The sequence below is a fragment of the Arachis stenosperma genome, chromosome 3 (genome assembly GCF_014773155.1).
Source record: "Arachis stenosperma cultivar V10309 chromosome 3, arast.V10309.gnm1.PFL2, whole genome shotgun sequence".
NCBI lineage: Eukaryota > Viridiplantae > Streptophyta > Magnoliopsida > Fabales > Fabaceae > Arachis > Arachis stenosperma.
This window is the reverse complement of record NC_080379.1, coordinates 27,194,275-27,203,970: the sequence shown is the minus strand read 5'-3', so window position 1 is coordinate 27,203,970 and position 9,696 is coordinate 27,194,275.

Sequence of the window (9,696 nt, the reverse complement as noted above, 5' to 3'; positions counted from 1 at the left end):
TTGAAAAGAGGCATAAGACCGTTATTAATCACTGGTACGGTTTATCTTCATGTATCATATTACAGTAATTCCTAAAAACTCTCTACTGAGAACCCTTTCGAGGATGATGTTCTCACCCCCCTACATTTTTCCCCTTTCAGGATATGGGCGCAGAAGTTACGAAGAGCTTATTTAATTGTTGTGATACTCTGTATTGTTTTAGTTATGGTTTATTGTACCCTCGCCTTTATCTTGATATAATCTATAAGAGGGATAGGAATTGTATTGGATTATGTTTGTAATATTACTTATATATATATATGTATATATATGGATGTACTCTTTATGAGTTTTTGTAAGTTGTATGGTATCTATGGATGTATGTTATCGAACGAAAGTAATTTTCGGAAGCGGTTTTGCGGTTTAAAGTTTTAAACAGGCTCATATTTTAGTATTAAATAGTATAAGTGTTGTCGTAATGTCCGAGCTATCAGAGTCGCGCAGCCGGAAGCGTGAGCTTTAGTAGTTAGGGTGTTACATCAGGAATACCATCTTTTTTCTAGCAAATCCTAAAGAAAGAAAAGTATCAACATAAGCCACTATTGACCAAATTCAATATCAAAATAGTAAGCCAACAAATTCAAAAAGATGGGGAAACTTTCTTAATACAAGGCAACCATCGATCTGAAAGAATTCGGCATAATGATAGAATGGGCATCAAAACACCAATATAGCATCACAAATTGTAAAACTGCTTCTCCCGCTATACATAAAAGGGCCAAAAATAAAATAAAATAAAACAAAATAAAATCACGTGACTCATTGCGGACATCTATCAGTGTGGCATCTTTGTCCCCAGCCAAAAGCTCCATTGCCAATTTAGGGGATAAATCTCCAGAGTAACCCCCCATATGTCCACAACCAATAAAAGGCCCTGCATATCTTTGTCATCTAGTAAATATAGCATTTGCAGGGAGAATCAATCATCTAATATAGATAAATTAAAGAATTCACTTTGGTGGAGAGAAAAACTCATACCATATTGTTGCTGAAGAGCCCATAAAAACAACAAATGGAACAATTGGGTCATTTGGATCCAACCCAAGATTCTTCTCTAATATATAGCCATGTATATCTGCAGATTATTTTAATAGACTTCAAATTGGTTAAAATAGGAATTGTTTTCCAAAGGGCCATTAAGAGTGTGTTCGTGAGTTAAATTTATTATTACAGTTTAAAGTTCAAACCCTCCCCTTCCCTCTCTTCCTGTCCAATACAACTTCTCAAATATATTGGTGCCTGCAGAGACATCGAATTGAAATTGAAATTGAAATTCAAATGAGAATGAAATGAAAGTTGGAGAGAGAGAGAGAGAGAGAGAGGTTAGGAGTACGAACAGGAAGTAATAGTAGAAGCCGAAAGTGAGGACAAAAGCACGGCAAGCCCTAGCAGCGGCGGCGGCTTCAATCGACCCCAGGAGCGACGACAGTGCACGGCGGAACAGCCTCCTTCTCTCTTGCGTCGCGTCTTTGTCCTCTCTCTCCATCTTGTCTGCGAATCGTCTCTCTCTCCTCCAGGCTCCCTGCTTTGCGACGGCGATGCCGGTGGCTGCAGCGGAGTTACGGCGGTGACCCCCTCTCACTCTCTGTTCTCTCGCTAGCCCCTCTCATCTCCGTCTCCCTCTTCTCTCCCGCTGGTTCACACTTTCTCTCGGATCTGGGGTGTGTGTGTGTGTGTGTGAAAGGGGGCGTGGTGGCAGCAGTGACTCGGTGAGTGATGGTGAGTGAGTGTGAGTATGGGCGTGTTAGGGTTAGGGTTTTGAACAATTAGAAGATGAATTGCGAAGGCAAGGGACAAAATCTTTCTCTTATCTGATATTCTGATGGCCAAAGGGGGGAAGGGAAAAAACAATTCTGTAGTATGTGTTTTTGGGGGAAAAGGAGAGGAAAAATTTACTCAGATATAGTTTGGTAAAATTTTTATTTTTTAAAAGTAGTTTGTAAAAATTAATTTTTAAAAGATAATTTTTTAAAAATTGTAATATTTATGTTTGATAAATTAAATTAAAAATAGTTTTTAATAAACACAAACAACATTAATTATATTTAGTAAAAATATCTTTTAAAATTTAAAAATATTATAATAGACGTAAGTATTAAATTTTTCTTTTTTTCTGATTCTATTTTCTCCTTTTTTCTTTTTTATTTTTGTGTGGCGGTGAAGAGAAGAGATGCGACGGTTAGGATTTGAGTGAAATTAAGATTTCTGATTATGAATTAAAATTAGAAATTAGAGATTTTATAAAAGAATTTGGATATAATAGATATTTAGGTAAAATTAAAGGGTAGAATAATAATTTTAAAATTAAATATGTTCTATCAAAAATATTTTAGGAACACTATTTATTAACATTAGCGGCTCAACAGGCACTTCAGCCGCATTTTTATTGTTTTTAAAAGATTAATTTTTATATTTTTATTTTTAAAATTATAAATTTTATAAAATAATTTAAAATTAAGAATAACAAATATTTAAAAATAAATATAAAAATTTTATAAGTTATTTAAATTTTAAAATGTATAAAATTTATAAATTTAAATTAAATAAGATATTAAAAAAATTATTATATTATTATGTGTAACAAAATCAAGATAAACAATTATAAAGTAATTATTTATAAATATTATATAAGTTTATTTATTTATTTTTTCAACAGTATTTAATTTGAAGCAAAGATAAAATATTATATCAAAGCATTCTTTATCTTCATGTGTAATTCTAAATTTTATATTCAATTTATTAAATTATCTATAATTTTATTATTATTTTTAAATTATTAATTTATACTTTTATTATATTTTTTCATTGTATCACACCCTATTATTTTCTTTTACTATTATTTTCTAGACACATGTCTGTCATGGTCTCACTGCAATTGTTATATTGTCTTGTTCTCCATTCTTATTTTTTTTCCTTCCACCTTTTTTTTAATTATCACCAAGTACCATATCACAATTTTATATCTTGTCTATCACTTTGATCTATAATAATTGGTTCTGTTAACGTTTATGAGTTGTTAGAGTGTTATTAAAAGAATTTATTTTTGTATCTTTTGAATATCTAAATGTATAAAAATAATATTTTTTTCTTGATGTGCATGTTAAGTAATTTTATTGATCAATTAAAAAAAATTAAGACATAAAGTATTAAAAGTTTTTGTTCAAATTATCAAAATTTAATGTTAGTAACCTTAAAAATAATATCAAAATATATTATTTTTAACTAATATAATAAAAATAGTACATTATTGTAAGCTTTTAACTAATAATTATAAATTTAAATTACAATTTAATATAATACCTTAGAATAGAAGATTGTCACTACTTTCCATATTTGACTGCTATTATATAAGTTTTATGTTTGTTTTATTGTGCACATTAATTAAACTATATTTTATTATTTCATGTTATATGTTTTGAAATAATGCGATCGTGTTATAAGAATGATATTAGTTTTCATAACTAATGCGAATCTTTTTACTATTTTGTTTGTTATTTAAATACTATCCATAAAAAGTAATTACTTAAAGTAAAACATTATATAAAAGAAAATAAAAAAAAATTTAAATTTATCATTCTGGTATATTTCTTAATTATCATCTTTTCATTTTATCTTAAAAGTTTCATATTTTTTTATATCAAAACATTACGGTTTATTATATTATTATATATTATCTTTGTACCACAAAATAAAAGGTAAAATTTTATATCTTTTTTATACTTAGTTTATTTTATTTTGATTATCTAAATTAGCATGTATATTATCCACTTATTTTCTATTATTTATGCAATATTCTTATAGAGATGAAATGTAAGTAAGTAATCAAAAATTACTTTTTAAAATTAAACTTATCCAAGTACGTTATGTCACCAAGAAAATATAGATTATTATCCTCAAGTTTATGTGAAATATAAACATAATAATAAAGTTATAATTTGAATATGTAAAGAATCTAAAATAAAAATAATTTTATACATGAATAAAGAAGTAATATAATTTGTTATTTTAAATTTGAAAAAATAATAAAGTAAGTATTGATTGAAAAATATCAAAATAATTATAGTAAAATAATCAAATGTTACAATATCTTAATTTATCACCTACATAAAACTTATCAATAATTATTTTTTAAAATAAACATAAATACATTTGTACGATTCCATCTTATAAATATTGTGGTTTAGTTGTATTTTAAAAAAATACAAAAATAGTTTACAAATAAAAAAAATACTAATAAAAGCAACTCTCAGTTGAAATATTAGATTTAATTTCTCATTTAAAAAATTTAAATTACACTCTCACAGTTTTTAACTGTTATTTATGTAGAAAAAATATATGAAAAAAAAGTTTTGATTATTATTACAACTTGATCTTGATATTAAATTTTTTACTACAACTCCATTTCTCCTTCTCGTTACATTTTTTTTTCAAACATTAGTGCTATAATCCTATCACAAAAATTAACTGCATATATGTTTTTTAAAAATATAATAACAGTAAAACTAATTATTTATTTAGAAAAATTACAAAATAAATGATTAATGGTATATATCAATTAAATAATATTATAAATCAGAAATTTAATTTATCATTTCATAATTTCATTTTCTAAAAAATATATGTATGCATATAATGAATTCTCTATTTAACTTTTTAAAAGTTGAGACTGAAAATCAGAATACAGTATCATAGAGTACTTAGTGAGTACTAAACTATATAAATTAAGACTAATTTTTTCCTTGTCTTTATCTCTTATGAATCTCACAAATGATAAAATAATTTATTTTCAGTCAAAATTTGATTAAGTATACTTTTTTCTCTTAAAAAAATCGCTTCATTCTTTATTATCTATGTAAACCATATAATTGCAAAAAAAAATGTATACTCCATCTTCTCTCAATTTTTCTTGACCGTGACCTAATATAGCATAAATAAACATCTTTCATACTACCTGACATCACTCACAAATTATTAAAAAAAATAATCATTTTTTTATAGTTATCATTAAAAATAGAGGTTTTATTGATAAATTGTAATTGAGTTTTTGGTATGTTTAATTATGAATCATTTCTCTTCTTGCAATTTTTTGGAGACAAAAAAAATAAAATTATTTCAATACATAATTGATTTAATAAATAGGAGAAAGATACATAGAGACAAAAAAGAATCAATAAAAGTAGATGAAGACCTGAGAGAAGAGAATAAGATAAGGAAGAGAATGATGTGGATGAAAAGTACAAAGTTATTTTAATAATGTGATTATAAGGTGAGAAAAATTGGTGAAAGTTTTTTTAAACTGAATAATTGATGTTAAGTGAAAAGTTAATTAGAAAAAGGTAATATTGGAAAGAAATTTTGGACACCAAATCCATGTATTGTCATTATATATTGTTATAGATATTGGTATAGATTATAGATATTGCTGAATTGAAATAATTATTTTTAATTTAAATTATAAAATGAACAGATTAATTATATTTTATAAAGTACATCTTAAATATGAAATATCAATTATTTAATTTAAATCATTTAACTTTATTATTTTTCCATTATCAAAATTTGATTTCGAATTATATAAAATAATCAATTTCAATTATATCAAATATCCAATAATACTAAAGATAATATTAAAAAAACATAATTAATTTAAATTTTAATTATTATCAAAATTATTTATGACTCCTAATTACTTTTAAAATTCAATATATATATCATAAAGCTTTATTTAATTACTTTTAGTAAAACAATTTTCTTAGAATAAAATTTTTAACAAATATATTAAATTTAATTTTTCAAAATCTTGAATTGTTATAGCAAAATGAAATAAGGATTAAATAAGGACTAATATTTTTCCTCACAAATTAGTAACAACATGAAATAAGTGAGAAAAGTCTATCAGTTGTTAAGCAGTCGCTAATTCCTCACTAAATAAGCTTTTTATTAGTGACTCAATTACGATCATTTACTTCTAACGTTTTCTTGGTTAGTTTTAGATTTGTTATAACTCTGCGACGGATTTTCAACGAGATTAACGAGTAATTTACTACAAAATAGGTATGATATAGCTTTTGCTTTGCGACGAAATTGCAGTTGTCAAGTTGCTCGCTAAACTAAACTTGCGACAACTTAGCGACAAATATATTTCGCCCGCTAATCAGCGACTTGAAATCAGCGAACGAAGTATGTCAGTTGTTAAACGGTCGCAAATTTCTCGCTACTTAGGTCCTAGGTGCTCAATATCCGTATTTCCACTTTAGCGACTAATTAGCAAGGAATCCTTCCCTAGCTGAATGATTTATACATTGCGACGAATTAGCGACAACTATTTTCTGTCGCTATCCTAATTTTGAATTTGACAATATTATGCGATAAATTAGCGAGAAACTAGTTGCTCGCTAAAAATAAAAACTTTGGTGACAAATTAGCTAGGAAATTGTCCATCGTAAAATGTATTTCAAGTCTTTGTGACGGATTAGCTAGTAACATTGTTCCTCACTAATTAGACGTTTTGCACAAAGTTTATTTAGCGACGAACTAGTGTGTGAATTGTTTCTCGCTAATTGTATATCAAACAATTGCGATGGAATAGTGACAATAATATCCCTCTCTACTTTACTTTTATTCGATTGAACCCCTAAGTGACTGATTTGCTAGAACATTGTCACTCGCTAATTAATTTGTGACAAATTAGCGAGAAAATTTTCCTCGCTCTTTTTTAGCTACAAAAGTCAATTTGCGAGAAACAAACTTACTCGTGAATCTCTCGCTAATCAGTCGCTTTCCTCAAGTTCGAATATTTTGTGACCGTTCATTAATTTTGTCGTTAGTGCATCACTAATTTCTCACAAGTTAGTGACGGATTAGTGACAAAAAATATTTCTCGCAAAAATTCATCGCTAATTTGTCAAATTCTTGTAGTGCAAGGTACATGTACATCCTCATAAACTTTGACTGGTGTGTAATTGAAGGCTTGTCAACTAAAATATAAGCGGTAGACTTGGAATTCGTCATCATAATCTCCGTATAGTAATATCTCAACTTGCCATATTGCAAAATAGCGTTGCCATGTACTTCTTTTCTTGCCTTTTTCTCACCCAACAAGCCTTTGAACTGAAATATTAGCTATATATTTGTTCTGAATGGTCTAAATTACTGTTGCAATCTTCATCTCCTCTCTCCTACTAATGTTAGTAACAATCTTCTGTGACACCCAACTACTTGATGCAAGCTTACCACTGTAATTCCATCCACAAGTGTACTTTCCATTCAGAGTCTTCAGCCAAAAGTAATCAGAACCACAAACCTTGGATGCAAATACCATCCACTTACACTTTCCTTTCTTCCTTTTGCAACCCACTCTACATCTAACTTTATCATTCTTGAGATACTTAATATTCCTTCCACTCAACAAAGCATGCTCTCTAATAGCATTTTTAAATTGAACGAATGACTTGAACTCAACCCCACCTTAAACTCATAGTCCCTGCTCATTTCAGCCTCATTATATTTTAGGGTATCTTCTCTTTTTAATCATATCATCCGAATCTCTTTCATAGTTATCAATATCTTCAGTTTCGTAACTCTCAGAAAATTTTCCAAATTTCAATATTCTCACCATCAGTAGCATCATGAATAGCAGCATCATCACCAGCAAGTTTATCATTGTCATCTTGATTTAACGGTCCATTGAACTCCCAAAAGCATTTGAAACTCTACCATCATTTTCATCTTCAACATCAAAATCAAAATGATCCTTGTGATCTCCATCATTAGCACTATCATTAAATCTATCTTCTTCACTAGATGGCTCTGATTCACCTTCAACCTCTACTTCTATTAAACCACTTTCACTATATTCAGCTTCAATTGGCACATAATCCTTATCATTCGAAAATATTTCAACACCATTACCTTTCTTACAACCATCAATAACATACACCAAGTAATGCTTAACAGTTTGTGACACTAATAATCTACCCATTCTCATAACATCTCCATTGCTCATCAACTCTCTAAATCCTAAGTTCATTTGACAGTCTGGTTCATAGTACCATAGCTTAACATAACCTTTGTACCCTAACTTCTCTAGCTTACTGGCTATTTCTTACAAACTCCATTTATCGAGCTCAAAATGCAAGTCTTTCAATATCCTTTTTTCCAAATATTCTAGATCGTGACCTGTATCATGAAACTTTCCACCATGATATAGGTTTATGGTGAAATCCAAATTCTCCATCACTACATAAAAAAAAGGAAAAAGAATCCTAATAAACCAGCATCATCACAGCAACAACAATCAATAATCAACAAAATTCATAATCAGCAAAATTAATTCATAAATCAATTCAATAATTAACAAAACTCCTGCATATATATCCATATTATAAACCCTAAACCATTATATCAAAAAAATTCAAAATCAATTCAAGAAATATTATATAAAAAATAGACATATGCTTAAACCTAAGGAATCAACTTTGAAAAATTGAAAAAAAAAATTAAAATCACCTGTTGTTGCACTCTTAAGTCAGGCAGCAAGGACGAGACAAAATTGCGGCACGAGAAGGCGATGTGAGGCAAGGAGCAACGAGGCAAGGAAAGCAGAGTAGAGCATTCGTGAATGACGCAGATGGACAACGACTGCCAAGCAACAGACGATGCCAAGCGACAAACGACAACACTAAAATGGGATGGAAGAGAAACGCAGCCATGGGAGCTTTGGAGAATAACTTAGGGCTGGCTAGAATTTTCTGACTTTGGGACAAAATACCAAGAGTCCTTTTGTAATTTTGAAAATATGGAGGTCTACTCAATTAGGTATTCTAACCTAATAATGAGAATATTCATTTTTCTAATAGAATATTATATTATTTTAAATATTTTTGTCACAATAGAGACTAAATTGAAAAAATATTTAACATAGAGAGACTAAATTAAAAAAATATTTAGAGACTTAATTAAAAATTTGATAAAATTATAGAGACTTACAAAATAATTAAACCTTAAGTTAACTACTAAATTAATTCAACTTAAGTTAATTACTAAATTAATTCAAGTTAGATTGATGCCCAAATTATTTATTAATTATCTGTTGACTACTATACTAGACCAAAATATAAGATATGATGATTATTGAATAATTAAAGAGAAAATAGGAGAATGGAGAATAAAAAACTTAGGGGAAGATTCATATATATAATAATAAAGAATAGTGGAAGATAAAGTCATATTATATTTCATATACAAAGTTAATTCTTAATTTTGACTATTTCTTTTTTTTTTATTATTATTGGAATAAAGTCATTTTCTAATAAAGTCATTTTTGTTTATTAATTGGGCATTTGAACTCGTATATATAATAGTATTAATTGGGCATGTTTTCTGAGAACTGGCCACCAAACTAGTCGATTCAGATAAAAATTAATTGGCAACAAATTAACTAAAGAATTAACAAAAGATGGTTAAAGAATTGGTTAATCAGTTAAATCGGTATAATTTTTATAGAGGTTAATTGGTTTAAAATTATAAAATACAAAAGACACTTTTCTTTAAATAAATTTATATTTTATACATAAATATATATTTTTACTATATTTGAGGTAATCTGGATTGAACCTTAATTAAATCTTTAACCTTTTAAACTTCTAATTCTATTAA